This window comes from Salmo salar, unplaced genomic scaffold, assembly GCF_965601325.2.
Source record: "Salmo salar unplaced genomic scaffold, fSalSal1 ptg000619l, whole genome shotgun sequence".
Taxonomy (NCBI): domain Eukaryota; kingdom Metazoa; phylum Chordata; class Actinopteri; order Salmoniformes; family Salmonidae; genus Salmo; species Salmo salar.
This window is the reverse complement of record NW_027675443.1, coordinates 1,000,083-1,018,491: the sequence shown is the minus strand read 5'-3', so window position 1 is coordinate 1,018,491 and position 18,409 is coordinate 1,000,083. Positions and strand designations below refer to the sequence as shown.

At 39.5% G+C, this 18,409-nt stretch overlaps 1 protein-coding gene across 1 annotated transcript in view; it reads right to left on the bottom strand.

The window, feature by feature from the left end:
- LOC123733359 (NACHT, LRR and PYD domains-containing protein 3-like) overlaps window positions 1–18,409 on the bottom strand; it is a 440,446-nt gene that overhangs the window by 329,290 nt on the left and 92,747 nt on the right. The gene's annotated exons all lie outside the window — the stretch shown is intronic.

Below are 18,409 nucleotides of genomic sequence, written 5' to 3'. Positions count from 1 at the left end.
TGAACACAACTGTGTATTAGTCGCCCTCTAGTGGTAGGTGGTGATAATGTCTCCTCTCTCTAGTGGTAGGTGGTGATAATGTCTCCTCTCTCTAGTGGTAGGTGGTGATAATGTCTCCTCTCTCTAGTGGTAGGTGGTGATAATGTCTCCTCTCTCTAGTGGTAGGTGGTGATAATGTCTCCTCTCTCTAGTGGTAGGTGGTGATAATGTCTCCTCTCTCTAGTGGTAGGTGGTGATAATGTATCCGGTCTCCTCTCTCTCTCTCTCTTTGCTCCTCTCTCCGTCTCCCCCTCTACAGTCCCCCACACTGCCCTCTCTCTCACAAACATAGACTCTGATCTATCCAATGAGCCGATTAAAGAATCCCACAGTACTCTCTCTCTCTCTACCCAACCCAAATCCTAAACCTAACCCAACTCTAATCCTAACTCTAAACCTAACCCAACTCTAATCCTAACCCTAACCCTAAACCTAACCCAACTCTAATCCTAACCCTAAACCTAACCCAACTCTAATCCTAACCCTAAACCTAAACCTAACCCAACTCTAACCCTAACCCTAAACCTAACCCAACTCTAAACCTAACTCTTAAACCTAACCCTAAACCTAACCCAACTCTAACCCTAACCCATCTCAGGTGGAAGTTCATGCTGGGCCTACTTTCCCTTGCAGAGCAGGTACCTTGATGCTGTCACCTATTAACAAACTGTCTCCCCTATTGTTGGACACTTGTCTCACCCCTCGGAAATGAGGTCCTGCTGAGAGCAGAGGAACTAGCTTGAGACTTACTCCAATAACGAAGAAGGACACAGTGGTATTGAACTCCCAAATTCAGTGACCAAGACATCATTTGGCTCAGTCCAAATTCCCAGCCTTGACCATCCCAGGTAGAGAGCCTTTTAACTCACTTCTAACAAGGGTTGTGATGGATGATATGGTTGTATCTAATTCTACTACAGGTTCACAGCCAGACAACCATCAGGGTACGGCAGCCATGGAAAACTCAGAGGACACTGGATCTGGGAAAGAACCAATATCTGAATCCATAAAAAGGGGAAAACTTCTCTACTCCACATGTCATTCTAGCACTGAAAGAAAAATAAATGATGCGAGTATTGAGATGACAAAACCAGTGGTTTTTATTGGGGATTCCAACCTTGTGCACATTCCTAGTTTCACTGACAATAACATACAGATAGATAGTTTTCCTGGAGCAAATTTTAGACATATTGCAGGAGTGATGGGCAAGCTGGAGACACAGCCAAACACACAGAAGGTTATTCTATCAGTGGGTCTGATAGACAAGCTGGAGACACAGCCAAACACACAGAAGGTTATTCTATCAGTGGGTCTTATAGACAAGCTGGAGACACAGCCAAACACACAGAAGGTTACTCTATCAGCGGGTCTTGTTAATTGTCTGAATCAACAGCACACCACTGCAGTCAAGCAATTACAACAGCTACTGAATAGAGCAGCTGAAGTTTTTCCTCATGCACAGGTCTATGTTCCCATCATACTTTATCCCGGATGAGCTTCCATGGGAAAAGCAGGAGGTAATGAATCAACTGAATTAGCATATTTTGAAACATTTTACGGGACTATTGGATCTGAGGAAACTTAGATTCCACATAGTGCAATATGATCCAGTACATTGGAGACCAGATCCAGCTGTAAACATGCAAAACTACCGGCCTGACCAGCTAAACTATTAAGAGGGGAAGAGGGTATTAGTGTTACTCCCCAACCCAACCCTAACCAAACCAAACCCAAACATAACCCTAACCAAACCCAACCCAACCATAACCCTAACCCTAACCCTAACCAAACACAACCATAACCCTAACCCTAACCCTAACCCTAACCAAACCCAACCCTAACCCAAGCCCAACCCAACCATAACCCTAACCCTAACCCTAACCAAACCCAACCATAACCTTAACCCTATGATCCAGTACATTGGAGACCAGATCCAGCTGTAAAGATGTTAAACTACTGGCCTGACCAGCTAACCTATTAAGAGGGGAAGAGTTACTCCCCAACCCTAACCCAACCATAACCCTAACCCTAACCCAACCCTAACCCCGTAACCCCTAGACCCCCATACCTAACCCTAATCCTTAGTTCCTAAATCCTAACCAAACCCATAACCCTAACCAAACCCAACCCAACCATAACCCATTAAGAGGGGAAGAGGGTATTGGTGTTACTCCCCAACACTCCAATACACTTAACTTATGGATTACTTTTACATTTACATTTTAGTCATTTAGCAGACACCCTTATCCAGAGCGACTTACAGTAGTGAATGCATACATTTCATTTCATACATTATTTTTCTGTGCTGGCCCCCCGTGGGAATCGAACCCACAACCCTGGTGTTGCAAACACCATGCTCTACCAACTGAGCTACAGGGAAGGCTTTAGACTTACAGCAGCAGAACAGCACCTTCTGGAGAAGAGCCTGATGTTTATCCTGACACCCGCTGAGATAGATCACATGGAGCTCAGGAGGGATCTTCATACGTATCACAGGAAATTAAAATTACTTGATCATTTTAATTATAATACTGATAATCAATGCGTTTATTAGTCCATCCCACTGGGAACCCAAGCTGCAGTTAGTGTCTCATATGATGCAGACCTTCATTCAAAAGGACTCCACTTCTTTTAGTACATTTAGGTTTTATGTGGCAGGGACAGATAATCAGACAAAACAGGAACGTAAAGCTTTAAAATCCTTAAGAATTCTAACGTAGTTATAAAACCAGCGGATAAAGGATCAAAGATTGTTATATTGGATAAAACCCTTTACCTCATAGAGGCTAAAAGACAATTGAGTCAAAACATTCTAGACCACTGACTCATTCACTGCAGCAGGAGACCCAGAGACAAATGAGGCAGATTATAGGGGAACTCTATGAGAACAACTACATTACAGACAAACAAATGTTTAACTAATATGGACCACATACCCCACGCCCTAGACAATTTTATTTGTTGCCTAAAATCCATAAAACTCCTGAGACTTGGACAATCCCCTCTGAGGTTCCATGCGGTAGGCAGATTGTATCTGATTGTGGCTCTGAATCATATAGAATAGCTGAGGACTTAGATCATTTTATAAATCCTGTCACGGAAACATCCAAGCTTCATCAAAAACACGTATGAATTTGTGAGAAAACTGAAAGAAATTTGTGTGCCTCAAGAAACTGTTTTTCTCAATAAATATTGAAATGTTGTATACCAACATTGACACCAACTTGGGTCTTAGAGCAATTTAAAAATAAAATCATAGATATCTAGACATAGATAGACCTGATGAGGCATTATTACAATTACTAGAACTCAGCCTAACAAGAAATGACTTCGAATTCAAATCTAATTGTTTTCTTCAAATGCATGGTACAGCTATGGGGAAGAAGTTCACCCCGTCATATGCCAATATTTGTATGGCTGAATGGGAAAAATTAGTCTTCCAAAAATGCATAAATCTTACACCCTTGTATCTACGGTATTTAGAATTTATGGAATTTGTGCAGATTTTGAGTACACATCATCCGTCAATCATGATTAAACATAATGTTCAGCCGGAACGAATAGAATTTTTGGACACTGAGGTATTTTCTGTAGAAGGTAGTGATAACATGAAGCAATTAGCTACAAAGGTTTATTTCAAACCTACAGACACTCATTCCCTCTTACACAAAGCAAGTTTTCATCCAAAACACACATACAGAGGCTTGATAAAGTCACAGCTTATCAGATTTCACAGGATTTGTACACAGGAAAACATGTGAAGGAGGATATAGGAATAATTTAAGACTCTTAGGCCCAGAGGTTATTCCAAATGTTTCCTCTGCACCATAAGAACAGAGGTGAGCACTATGTTTGGAACTGAACCTATATATGAGGGGACCAGTAATGACGGAAGTGTTATCCCATTGGTCACCACATATTCACAGTCTTCTATGAAGTTTAACTCTGTAGTGAAGGGTCCTTTCCAGCAGACAAAGGAGGTGGAAGTTCTCCAACAATTCAGAGTAATATCAGCATACCAGTGATATACAAATTTGAAAGATATGCTGGTACACTCTGGATTTAGGGATAAGCCAGTGTGGAGTGGATTACAATTTAGACAAGTAAAATATATTCATAACAAATTGTCAGGTTTAGGGGCTCCAGTATGGGAGGTTTTTCAACTGAAGACCACCAACATTGTATATTGTATTGAATGTCTACAATGTAGATAAGTGTATACTGGAGAAACCAGGAACTCCTTGGAAGCCAGACCCAAACACCTATATCATATAAGTAAAGAGTCTGTCTAAACCCCAAACACCTATATCATATAAGTAAAGAGCCTGTCAGAACCCCACTATACACCTATATCATATAAGTAAAGAGTCTGTCAGAACCCCACTATACACCCCCTTAAGAGCTCATCCAGTAGCTCAGCTGAGAACAGCAGGGTTGGAATCTAACCAAGGGTGGTTGTTAACACAGACAGACTAAGGAGCCATTTTGGATGCATACATTGGGTGCTATTGACCCCACAGGCCTGAATGAAAAGTATTAGAGAAAGACTTGACTATATAGAAGCATCTGTCTCCATCTGCTGGACAATCTGAAGAAGACATTTCAACAGGTAGGGTTGTTTTTATCAGCCCTGTAGAGAGAGAGAGAGAGATAGAGAGAGAGCAGATATATATATAGAAAGAGAGATAGAGAGAGAGAACAGAGAGATCGATAGAGATAGAGATTGAGATAGATGGAGAGAGCAGAGAGATATATAGAGAGAGATAGAGAGAGAGAGATAGGGTCATTGAGGGAGATCCTTCAGTGGATGGTTTAGATACTCTGAAGCTCTTCTCACATTCACCAGTCCAGACAGGAAGCTTGATCTGATTGTTTTTCTTCTGTTCTTGTTGACTTGTTATGTCCCGGGGCTAAACCCTATAGGGTAAGAATATCAAAGCACACACACACACCTGAGTCTCTTCATGTATATATCAGATGTTATATTAACCCACCTGAGTCTCTTCATGTATATCTCAGTAACATCAGATGTTATATTACCACACCTGAATCTCTTCATGTATATATCAGTAACATCAGATATTATATTAACCCACCTGAGTCTCTTCATGTATATATCAGTAACACCAGATATTATATTAAATAAATAAATTGAATGAGACAATGATACCCAATCAATTGAGATTGCTGGGTTATCCTAAAAGTAATGTCGTTTAAATGTTTAGGGTACATTCACCACTATACTTTCCCCTAAGGCCGAAGCCACATGGGATTCACTCCCGTCAGAAATGGGTTTTACTGAATGTGCTTTGCTAAAGCAGATTTTACTGATTAATCTATTTATGATAAATCAAACCTGTATAGGCTATCTGGGAATTAACTTTCAATTGACCTGAGAGCTTTGCTTCATCTAAGTTAAGTTGGGAAAAAGTTAATCATGTCTCATTATAGAAGCCCAATCAATTTGGATATTATTAAAAAGATCCACTTGAAAAGGTAAATCTGGCAATTTCACTTGTTAGTTAAATTGAATGGGACGTCGATTTTGCAATTGGCTGGATATCTTACCGTGATCCACGTTTGGATTTCCCCAAGAGATGTACTGGCAATTCTTCACCACCAGGGTGCAGAATGCTGAAATTAAACGGAAGTACAAAAGTCGGGACTTCCGTCGCGCTAGCGGAGGAATTTTAAACGTGGCACAGGGAGAGGAAATGTTCCCTCTCTGTTAGCTTGCAGTAATGCTAAGCTCTTCCTACTTTGTTCAGGAATATCACTTCCAAGCACCAAAATAGGGTCCTCTCACAATGGAAAGGGTGGGTTTTCTAGTGACATCTCACATTAAACCCATTCGGCCTACTTTGTTAGCGTTTATGTTGACCGGAGCGACACGGTACTTAATAAATACAGATACGCATACGGTCTCGGTAGACAAATAATTCTAGTTCGGCTCGGTTACCGAACAGATATCTGATCATATCTAACCTTACTCTAGAAGTTAGTCTTGACCGACAGAAATAGTACCATTTGGTCTAACGGACTAAATCTGGAATTTATCCCTCACTGCTATCGACATACGACCGGAGCCACTCTAAGTAGCTTCTCCCAGTGGAAATACACAATCACTTTTTGTATAGATAGCAGGCTGTTTGTACAATTCTGTTTGCACAATTGATATATAGAATTCAACAGCAAAGTCCAGTTCTATCTTAGATTCCTCGCACGGGGGCTCCAAATATGTATATTATCAAAATGACCCAAAGTGTGTCTTAGTTTTAGAGGCCTCACACGGGGCGCCATATATGTCGTGTCTTTGGTCATCATTAAACTGAAGACATGTTTATCAAATAACTCTCTGTAATTATTATTACGCGACTAACTGATTAATCGTGTAACTGTAATTAACTAGGAGGTCGGGGCACCAAGGAAAATATTCAGATTACAAAGTTAGAATTCTCCTAAAATAACTTTCCAGATATCATAATATCTGACCTATTATCTTCTTGTTTAATGACTTATTAGTTTACCTCGCGTCAGTCTCATTCCAAACATCGTAAATTGTTGTTATTTTCACGAACCCAGTCTTCACTAAGTCATCCATACATCAATTGTCTTAAAATCCTTTATTTACTAAACTAAGTAATTCACAGAAAGCATACAAAACAGTGGGTATCGTTACAAAGCAATTGTAGAGAAATGTGCTCTAGTGGGCTAAACCGGCATGGCGGCTTGTTAAACAAAGGGTGATACAGGGCAGCTGAGGAGGCACAACAGAGTTGATAAATATTAACAATTGATATGCTAATCCTTTGCACATGAACGCTCACTCATTCGGAAACAATTGCAATCAATATATATATTTACGCTCAGTGTGTCGTCGTGATCTTGGTCGGAGCGTTTCATCCTCTCTCTCTCTCTCTCTCTTGGTTAGAATGGATCTTTCAAAGCGACATTCATTAATGTCGTTATAGAATGGATGTTTCGTCGGTCTTCGCGTTCAATGATACCGAATTTCTAGCTGCAGACTAGTACTTAATATCAAAGACTTATTATTATTCTGTCGGTATCGATGGTCTAAAAGTTGAACCACGTGGTATGGTTAAAGTTCAGTAGAGGAATGCATGGTCAACCCTATTGGCCAACTCGTAATGGAGTGGAGGCCTGGTCTGAAGAAAGTAATTCTGGGTGGGGGCTTATATACTGAACGTGAAAAAGGCTGTCACATGACGTCTTGTCCTGTCTGTGTCCCTGGGGGCATGTCGATGACTGTGTTAAGCTTTGTACAGAAATACAATTCTATCACATTAAACTCTCTTGGGTAGGGGGCAGTATTTTCACGTCTGGATGAAAAACATACCCGATTTAATCTGGTTACTACTCCTGCCCAGAAACTAGAATATGCACATAATTAGTAGATTTGGATAGAAAACACTCGACATTTTCTAAAACTGTTTGAATGGTGTCTGTGAGTATAACAGAACTCATATGGCAAGCAAAAAACCTGAGAGAAATCCTAACAGGAAGTGGACATCTGGATGTGTGGGCTTCATTCAAGTCTTTGCCTATTGATCACACAGTGACTCAGGAATCATTGTGCACTTCCTAAGGCTTCCACTAGATGTCAACAGTCATTACAAAGTTGTTTGAGGATTCTATGGTGAACAGAGACCCAACAGGAAGGCCGGAAAGTTGGTCACACAGGGAAGGACATCTGTTCATTGGGTGCGCATCCACGCGAGAGTTAGCTGTTTTCCAAAATGTTTTTCACGACACTGGTTTCCTCCGGTTGGAATATTACTGAATCTTCACGTTCTAAAGGCCCTAAAGATTGATGCTTTACAACGTTTGACATGTTTGAACGAACGTAAATATATATTTTGTTGACTATCGTCGTGAAATTATCCGCGCGCTTAGTACATTTGGAGTCGCTAACTGGACGCGTCTTGTCAAAATGTCAACGTCTTGTCAAGTGCTCAAATCTGTACAGCAGCCCCATATAGTCACGTACAGTAGCTCCAACTTACAAGAAGGTGTTTACCAGGCAGTGATGAAAACATTTTAAATGAGCTCTAATTCAAACATACAAAGATATATATTTGATACAATTACCCATTCAAAACTGTTGTTACAAAATGACTTCTCATTGTGTACATTTCAAGGTTTTACAAACATAAAACAACTATCTAATTAACCTGTTGGGGCTAGGGGGCAGTATTTGCACGGCCGGATAAAAAACATACCCGATTTAATCTGGTTACTACTCCTGCACAGTAACTAGAATATGCATATAATTGTTTGATTTGGATAGAAAACACCCTAAAGTTTCTAAAACTGTTTGAATGGTGTCTGTGAGTATAACAGAACTCATTTGGCAGGACAAAACCTGAGAAGATTCCAAACAGGAAGCGCTCTCTCTGACCATTTCATGGCCTTATTGATCATCTCTAACAAAAACAGGGGATCTCTGGCATGACGTGACATTTTCTAATGCTCCCATAGGCTCTCAGAAGGCGCCAGAAAGCTGAATCGTGGCTTTGCAGCCCATGGCTGAAAAACATTAGCGCATTTTGATAGTGGCCGATCTGAGGACAATGGGACGGGGCGCGCGTGCCTGAGTCGACTCCATGTTTACTTTCTCTCTCTTTGAACGAAAACCACCACTCCCGGTCGGAATATTATCGCTTTTTTACGAGAAAAATGGCATAAAAATTGATTTTAAACAGCGGTTGACATGCTTCGAAGTACGGTAATGGAATATTTAGAATTTTTTTGTCACGAAACGCGTCGGGCGCGTAACCCTTATTTACCCTTCGGATAGTGTCTTGAACGCATGAACAAAACGCCGCTGTTTGGATATAACTATGGATTATTTGGGACCAAACCAACATTTGTTATTGAAGTAGAAGTCCTGGGAGTGCATTCTGATGAAGAACACCAAAGGTAATCAAACTTTTCTAATAGTAAATCGGAGTTTGGTGAGTACCACACTTGGTTGGTGTCAAAATAGCTAGCCTGTGATGGCTGGGCTATCTACTTAGAATATTGCAAAATGTGCTTTCACCGAAAAGCTATTTTAAAATCGGACATAGCAAGTGCATAAAGGAGTTCTGTATCTATAATTCTTAAAATAATTGTTATGTTTTTTGTGAACGTTTATCGTGAGTAATTTAGTAAATTCACCGGAAGTGTTCGGTGGGAATGCTAGTCACATGCTAGTCACATGCTAATGTAAAAAGCTGGTTTTTGATATAAATATGAACTTGATTGAACAAAACATGCATGTATTGTATAACATAATGTCCTAAGATTGTCATCTGATGAAGATCATCAAAGGTTAGTGCTGCATTTAGCTGTGTTTTGGGTTTATGTGACATTATATGCTAGCTTGAAAAATGGGTGTCTGATTATTTCTGGCTGGGTACTCTGCTGACATAATCTAATGTTTTGCTTTCGTTGTAAAGCCTTTTTGAAATCGGACAGTGTGGTTAGATTAACGAGAGTCTTGTCTTTAAAATGCTGTAAAATAGTCATATGTTTGAGAAATTGAAGTAATAGCATTTCTAAGGTATTTGAATAACGCGCCACGGGATTCCACTGGCTGTTGAGTAGGTAGCCCATAGAGGTTAATGCTTCTTAGACTAACACATTGTTGAGTTTCCTATTTGCTAAAGAACAATCATTAAGACAAAACACAAAAAAGTTGTAATATAATCTGTATACATGTCATTCTATACTGGAAACAGGTACATTCTGAAAGATGTTGATGGTGATGTGATTTTTTATTCAGCTCTCAGTTTAGGATAATACTGTTTATTTATACTTTACTTAAATTGTATTATGTATTTGTCTCATACCAGGCTAATAGACTACCAAGCAGTGCAAACAGCTGTGGAATTAACCCATAACAGGTGTGTGTCTTTTTGGATTAAGAATTGATCAAGAATACCAATAGGCATGATCAGATCCTCCTTTCTATTCAGGCATCATATAATGCACAGCCACATGCAAATCCGTAAAACTCCAATAAAACATTGAAAACATTGAAAACCTTAACATGACTACTTGCAATTACATTATTTTCGTCACCATCCACCAATGGTTGAATTGTGTTCTTTTTCTTGTACATGCACCGAGCTGCCAATGCCTGGAGCCAAGCAACAGGGTAAATGAAAGACAAAAAATAAACGCATGTGAAAAGATGTGGTCAAAGTATAAAACTTTGCTGTTTTTTTAATTAAATGTTTTGTTTTGTTTTTGTTACAACCAACAGGTCTTTCTAACATTTGCCATAACTAGTAAGCCTTACCTCCTGAATGTATATGGGCTCCCAAATATGTACCTGGGAACGCATGGGAGGGGTGGGACCACATGCCCTTCTAAGTAATTGAGCTGAGAACATAATTGCTATATTGTAATTAAAAGCAATGACCCCTAAGAGAACACATGACTAAAGCAAAGCAGGACCCATATATAATTAAAACAACATTATTCTAATGAGAAATATAATCTAATAAACAAATGTTTGCATAATGAAAGACATGAAAACTGTCTCCAACAATGTATTTAGATATGTATAAAATGTTGATATTGGCAGTAAGGTCATCGAGAATAACAATAGACAATAGTTATTGTGGGTAGTTTAGGGATAAATATAGTGAAGGATCATGAATGTTAAAGATTTGTTCACAGTGGGGATTCTGAAAGAGGGGGATTAGAACCCCAAAGTAATAGGATTCTGAAAGAGGGGGATTAGAACCCCAAAGTAATAGTGGTAAGAAAGATCATAAAGGTAATTTCAGATTCAGGTTTAGGGGGTAATAACTTTATGGAAACCACTATTCACACTATGTGGATTATAAACATGTACAGACATCGAGAGCCATCACATCAAGAAGGTGTACTAGGGATGAATGGCTATCCATCACATCAAGAAGGTGTAACAGGGATGAATGGCTATTCATCACATCAAGAAGGTGTAACAGGGATGAATGGCTATTCAATGTACAACAGTAATCTTCTGTAACAAGCAATACGTATTAAATATGTTTACATACATCCATGACTGAATGGTTTCACAAACTCCTTTAAAGTTTTTGTAAATAAATTGTAACAGGCCTCATTCAGCAGTCTGAATTAACCTAGAGACACCAAAACATCAATGTTTAGAGAAGCTTGGAGATTATTCCACAAGTAAGGGGCAAAGAGCTGATTTACCTAACTCTGTACAGACCAAAGGAATTTCCAAAGGGATGTGTATTGAACCTGGACCCATAATAAAACTAAGGGATGTGTACTGAACCTGGACCCATAATATAACTAAGGGATGTGTACTGAACCTGGACCCATAATAAAACAAAGAAATGTGTACTGAACCTGTATCCATAATAAAACTAAGTGATGTGTGCTGCCGGACCCTCGGGTGTGACTGAACCTGGACCCATAATAAAACAAAGGGATGTGTACTGAACCTGTACTCCATAATAAAACTAAGTGATGTGTGCTGAACCTGGACCCATTACGGGATGGACGAACCGACTCAAACGGGATGTGTACTGAACCTGGACCCATAATAAAACAAAGGGATGTGTACTGAACCTGGACCCATAATAAAACTAAGGGATGTGTACTGAACCTGGACCCATAATAAAACAAAGGGATGTGTGCTGAACCTGGACCCATAATAAAACTAAGGGATGTGTACTGAACCTGGACCCATAATAAAACTAAGGGATGTGTACTGAACCTGTATCCATAATATAACTAAGGGATGTGTACTGAACCTGGACCCATAATAAAACAAAGGGTGTGTACTGAACCTGTACTCATAATAAAACTAAGTGATGTGTGCTGAACCTGGACCCATAATAAAACAAAGGGATGTGTACTGAACCTGTACTCATAATAAAACAAAGGGCTCTATGGTCAAATGCAAATAAAGGCTTTAATGAAGTGGCAGCTGCATTCATATAGATGATGTGACCATAGTCTAGGACCAGTAAGAACAAGAGGCCTGACCTATTTCTATAGAAGAAGCCCCTTTTTATATGCAAGGGGCTATATGCAACTCATCAATAATGTATATGCACAATTTGAACAATTTCGACCCCCCTCGGGTTATGATGTATATGACATGACGATACATTGGCTATTTTAGTATTCCTTTTCTATTTTTTATTTACATGTTTATAATCCGAAAGTATATTTTTAGAGGGAGAGGGGGAAATACTGTTGATGTTAGACTTCAGAGAACAAGAACCATTGGTGAATCAAAGAGTCACGGATGTTTTATATACAGTACTACACATATCCAGAAGGCTCGTTCTGACAATAAACAAGAAGCTTTAAAGTTTCAAACGAGGATGTCAAGACAGGTCCGTAATGTAGTACTACACTATTACACTGTTATGTACTACTAATGTACTAGTATCTAGTATGTTAAGGAATATCTATAGGGGGGAACATGTACAAGATATAACACATTCCCCACAGCATCTAAGGATGCATACACTGACACTGACATTGTATTTTGTTATGTGAATGTAGCATTAGTATGTGTAAAGAGTTTACAATTTTGTTTAAAAGTGTCTCTTGTGAATATTGAGATGGGGTACGTATATTATGTATTTCAATTTCTTACACAGTTGTAGACATGTTCTTCAGAGTTTATAACCCAAATTGATATTTTGATTTATTTCAGCATTGAGTAGTTTATTACATGTAATCTAAGATCTTAACAACCTAGTACTCGGTCAAATGCCTTTTCCTGATCAAATGAAAATAGACCAGCATCCAACCCAATAGACCTAGAGACGTCCAGAACATCCAGAATCAGGGAAATGTTATCCCCTATCTGCCTGCTGGGAACACAGTAGGACTGGTCTGTATGATTTGAAATGTTATCCCCTATCTGCCTGCTGGGAACACAGTAGGACTGGTCCGTATGATTTGAAATGTTATCCCCTATCTGTCTGCTGGGAACACAGTAGGACTGGTCTGTATGATTTGCCCCATCACCTCCCTCAGCCTGGTGGACAAAGCCTTGGACAGGATCTTATAATCAGTCCACATTAAGGCCACCGGCCTCAAGTTCTTCACCTCCATAGGGTCACCCTTTTCTGGCAGTAAAGTGAGGACAGCCCTCCTGCAGCTTAACAGTAGTAACCCGCCGGTCAAACTATCGTAAACTACTGCTAGCCAATCTCTCCCAACATAGCCCAAAAAGACTTTAAAAAAGTCAACAGGAAGCCCATCAATGCCCAGTGCCCTTCCATTTCCCATGCCTTTTAATTAACTTGTTGGGGATAGGGGGCAGTATTTTCACGGCCGGATGAAAAACGTACCCAATTTCAACAGGTTACTACTCTGGCCCAGAAACTAGAATATGCATATTATTAGTAGATTTGGATAGAAAAACACTCTGAAGTTTCTAAAACTGTTTGAATGGTGTCTGTGAGTATAACAGAACTCATATGGCAGGCAAAAACCTGAGAAAAATACAACCAGGAAATGAAAAATCTGGTGCCTGTAGTTTTTTCAGTCATTGCCAATTGAACACACAGTGAGATAGGGTTCCATTAGATGTCAACAGTCTTTAGAAAGTTGTTTGAGGCATCTACGATGAACAGAGACCGAATGAGAAGGCTGGGAAGTTGGTCACCCAGGGAAGGACATCACTTCATTGGCGCGCATTCACGCGAGGTAGCTCTGTTCCAAATCGTTTTTCAAGACACTGGTTTCGTCCGATTGGAACATTACTGAATTTTCACGTTCTAAAGGCCCTAAAGATTGATGCTTTACAACGTTTGACATGTTTGAACGAACGTAAATAGATTTTTTTTTTACTTTTCGTCGTGAAATTTTCCGCGCGCTTCCTACATTTGGAGAAGCTGAACTGAACGCGTGAACAACAAGGAGGTATTTGGACATAAATTATGAACTTTATCGAACAAAACAACATTTATTGTGGACCTGGAATCCTGGAAGTGCCTTCTGATGAAGATTATTAAAGGTAAGTGAATATTTATAATGCTATTTATGCATTTAGATGACTCCAAAATGGCGGCTATCTGTATTACATAGTGTATTTTTCTGAGCACAGTACTCGGATTATTGCAAAGTGTGCTTTCCCAGTAAAGTTATTTTGAAATCTGTCAATGCGGTTGCATTCAAGAGATGTTAATCCATAATTCTTTGAATAACAGTTTAATATTTTATCAATGTTTATGATGAGTATTTTTGGAGATTGTTGTGCTGATTCACCGGTTGTTTTGGGGGAAATACATTTTCTGAACGTCACGCGCCACTGTAAAATGCTGCTTTTGGATATAAATATGAACTTGATAGAACAAAAAATGCATGTATTGTCTAACATAATGTCCTAGGAGTGTCATCTGATGAAGATTGTCAAAGGTTAGTGCATAATTTTAGCTGGTTTTCTGCTTTTGGTGACGCCTGTCCTTGCATTGAAAATGGCTGTATGTAATTTTTTGTCTATGTACTGTCCTAACATAATCTAACTTTATGCTTTCGCCGTGAAGCCTCTTTGAAATCGGACAACGTGGTTGGATTAAGGAGATGTTTATCTTTCAAATGGTGTAAAATAGTTGATTGTATGAAAAATTGAAATTATTAGATTTTTGCAGTGTATAGCTCTCTCTCTCTCTCTCTCTCTCTCTCTCTCTCTCTCTCTCTCTCTCTCTCTCTCTCTCTCTCTCTCCTGTGTGTGTGTCTGTAAGGTTATTATTTACAGGGACATTGAGGAGTCTACTTCATAAACCCCAAACCCTGGATAGAGGGGCTCAGTGAATTTGGAGGTGAATGTGATCAGGTGGGTCAGTTTGTCAGAGGAGGCTCTATAGAAGGACAGCGTGCCGGCTGGCCAGTCCAGATACACTCCTACTCTGTGGGAGCTGGAGGAGGGAACGTCTATGGTAGTGAGATTATTATTGTGATAGGCAGAATAACTGTTGTCATAGCAGAACAGACTCCAGGACTTGTCATTGTATCCAAGACAACAGTCATTAAACCTTCCTCTCCTGTTGATTCCTTTATATGTCACTCCTATATCAGCTCTCCCCCTCCCACTACACTCTACCTCCCAGTAACAGCGCCCAGTCAGACCCTCTCTACACAGCACCTGTCTACAGTCCTCAAATCTCTCTGGGTGATCAGGATACGGCTGCTCCTCTCTCCTACATGTCACCTTTCTGTTCTCCTCAGACAGAGAGAGGAGTCTGTTTACTGTGTTTGGGTCCAGTGTGAGATCACAGACATATTAGAAATCATCATCATTCACATTAGAATGTTAACTCACTTTTCACTAATTCATTTAAATGTAGATGTTTCTAGATATCAAAAGGAGAAGTTAAGGTAACTTGAGACTTGTTGAATGATCATATGTTATACTGTATGGTAATATGAAACACACTTATTCCCATGAATTACACACACACACACACACACACACACACACACACACACACACACACACACACACACACACACACACACACACACACACACACACACACACACACACACACACACACACACCTGAATGCATGCATGAACACAAACACACATTTCTTATGTAACATGAACACGCAACACACACACACACAGACACACATTGTCAAAGCAACTCTGTAAACTTTGGTGTCCCTGATTTCTGCTTCTGTAGAACTACAGCTGATATTTAATATGACCAAGTAAGTAATGATAGTGGTCTTTGACTTTGACTTAACTTGAATTAAGACTTATTCTTAGTCATTTTCTTCACAACAGTCAACACTCACATTTTCTAAGCCCAGGTTTCATTCTGTTCTCTCAACCATGTTCCACACTGTAGTGGGAAGCAGAAGAACAGACAGTCATTGAGGGATACACCTGAACCCACCCACACACACACACACACACACACACACACACACACACACACACACACACACACACACACACACACACACACACACACACACACACACACACACAGATATATAGAATCTAACTTCAAGCAAATGTTTGTCTGTGTGTGTGTGTCCAATGTGTGTGTGTGTGTGTGTGTCCAGTGTGTGTGTGTGTGTGTGTATCCAGTGTGTGTGTGTGTGTTTGTGTCATTGAGAGATTGTCACTGGACACACACACACACACACACACACACACACACACACACACACACACACACACACACACACACACACACACACACACACAAATTACTGACACACACACACACTGACGCAAACACTGACACACACACACATTACTGACACACACACACACTAGACACAAACACTGACACACACACACAGTCAGCATATAACTTTGGCCAAGTGGTGGTAAGAATGTTTGTCTTAACTAGCCTGATAAGTCAAACATGTCTGATATGAACATTGACATAAACCCTCTACATACTTGAGTTTCTCCAGTCTGCAGTGTGGATCCTCCAGTCCAGCAGAGAGCAGTCTGACTCCTGAGTCTCCTGGGTGATTGTAGCTCAGGTCCAGCTCTCTCAGGTGTGAGGGGTTTGACCTCAGAGCTGAGACCAGAGAAGCACAGCCTTCCTCTGTGACTAGACAGCCTGACAGCCAGCAAAGAGTCAAATCATATTAAAATCACACTGATATTCTTTGGTGGTGAAAATAGTGGCAGCATATATGTTTCTACATTTTCAGATATATCAGTGTCCTGAAACCTGCATATCTATTCATAAACGGATGTCTCACTATTAGAAATGAAAAATTACCAAAGTATTACTTGTAGAGAGAAACATGTATAGTACAAATATTTGAGTAGACTGACCAGACCAGTTTAAAAAGCAGCATCAGTCAAAAGACAGACAGTGAGGTATCAGATTTAGATTGTTTTGAGTATACAGTCCACACCATATCTATTTTGACAGTGAAGCTAACATTTTAAATGTGGCTCTATACTCCAGCATTTTAGATTTGAGATCAAATGTTTCATATGAGGTGACAGTATATAATGTCACCTTTTATTTGAGGGTATTTTAATACATATCTGTTTCACCGTTTAGAAAAATATAAAAGTACTTTATGTATCCAGTCTCCCCATTTGACGTCATAAGTGTTCTGACAAATTCACTTATAGTGTATTAAAGTAGTAAAAGGTTGAGTATTTGGTCCCAAACTCTTTGGTTGCATTTGCAGTTCGTTTTGGTTGTTTTGGGTTATGTTTTGCTCAATAGTAACAGAATGGTGAATGATGACTGGAGTAATTTTCTGTCTAAGTGAATAGATAACATGTTTCTAAACACTTCTAAATTAATCCTGATGATGCCATGATTAAGAAAAATCATGAATGAATCATGAATAATAATGAGTGAGAAAGTTACAGGCTACAACAAAACATACTAACCTCTCACCATTACCAATAACAGAGGCTACAACAAAACATGCTAACCTCTCACCATTACCAATAACAGAGGCTACAACAAAACATGCTAACCTCTCACCATTACCAATAACAGAGGCTACAACAAAACATGCTAACCTCTCACCATTACCAATAACAGATGTTACAACAAAACATGCTAACCTCTCACCATTACCAATAACAGAGGCTACAACAAAACATGCTAACCTCTCATCATTACCAATAACAGAGGATACAACAAAACATACTAACCTCTCACCATTACCAATAACAGAGCCTACAACAAAACATGCTAACCTCTCACCATTACCAATAACAGATGCTACAACAAAACATGCTAACCTCTCACCATTACCAATAACAGAGGCTACAACAAAACATGCTAACCTCTCACCATTACCAATAACAGAGGCTACAACAAAACATGCTAACCTCTCACCATTACCAATAACAGAGGCTACAACAAAACATGCTAACCTCTCACCATTACCAATAACAGATGCTACAACAAAACATGCTAACCTCTCACCATTACCAATAACAGAGGCTACAACAAAACATGCTAACCTCTCACCATTACCAATAACAGAGGCTACAACAAAACATGCTAACCTCTCACCATTACCAAAAGCAGAAGGGGTATGATATTTGTTCCTCTGTAACTTTCTCATTCATCATTATTCACGATTCATTCATGATTATTCATAATCATGGTAGCATCCACATGAATGTAGAAGTGTTCAGAAACATCTTCTATTCTTATTGACAATACAAGTGAAGTAACTCCAAAATGACGGGACATTATTCACCATTCAGTTTCTATTAGGAAAAACATAATCCAAAACACAACCAAGACAAACTGCAAATGCATTCAACAAGTTTGTAGAATCACAAGGTTGATGTAATCACTGCAGGAATGGAATATGGGACCAAATACTAAACTTATGACTACTTTAATACAATATAAGTGAATTTG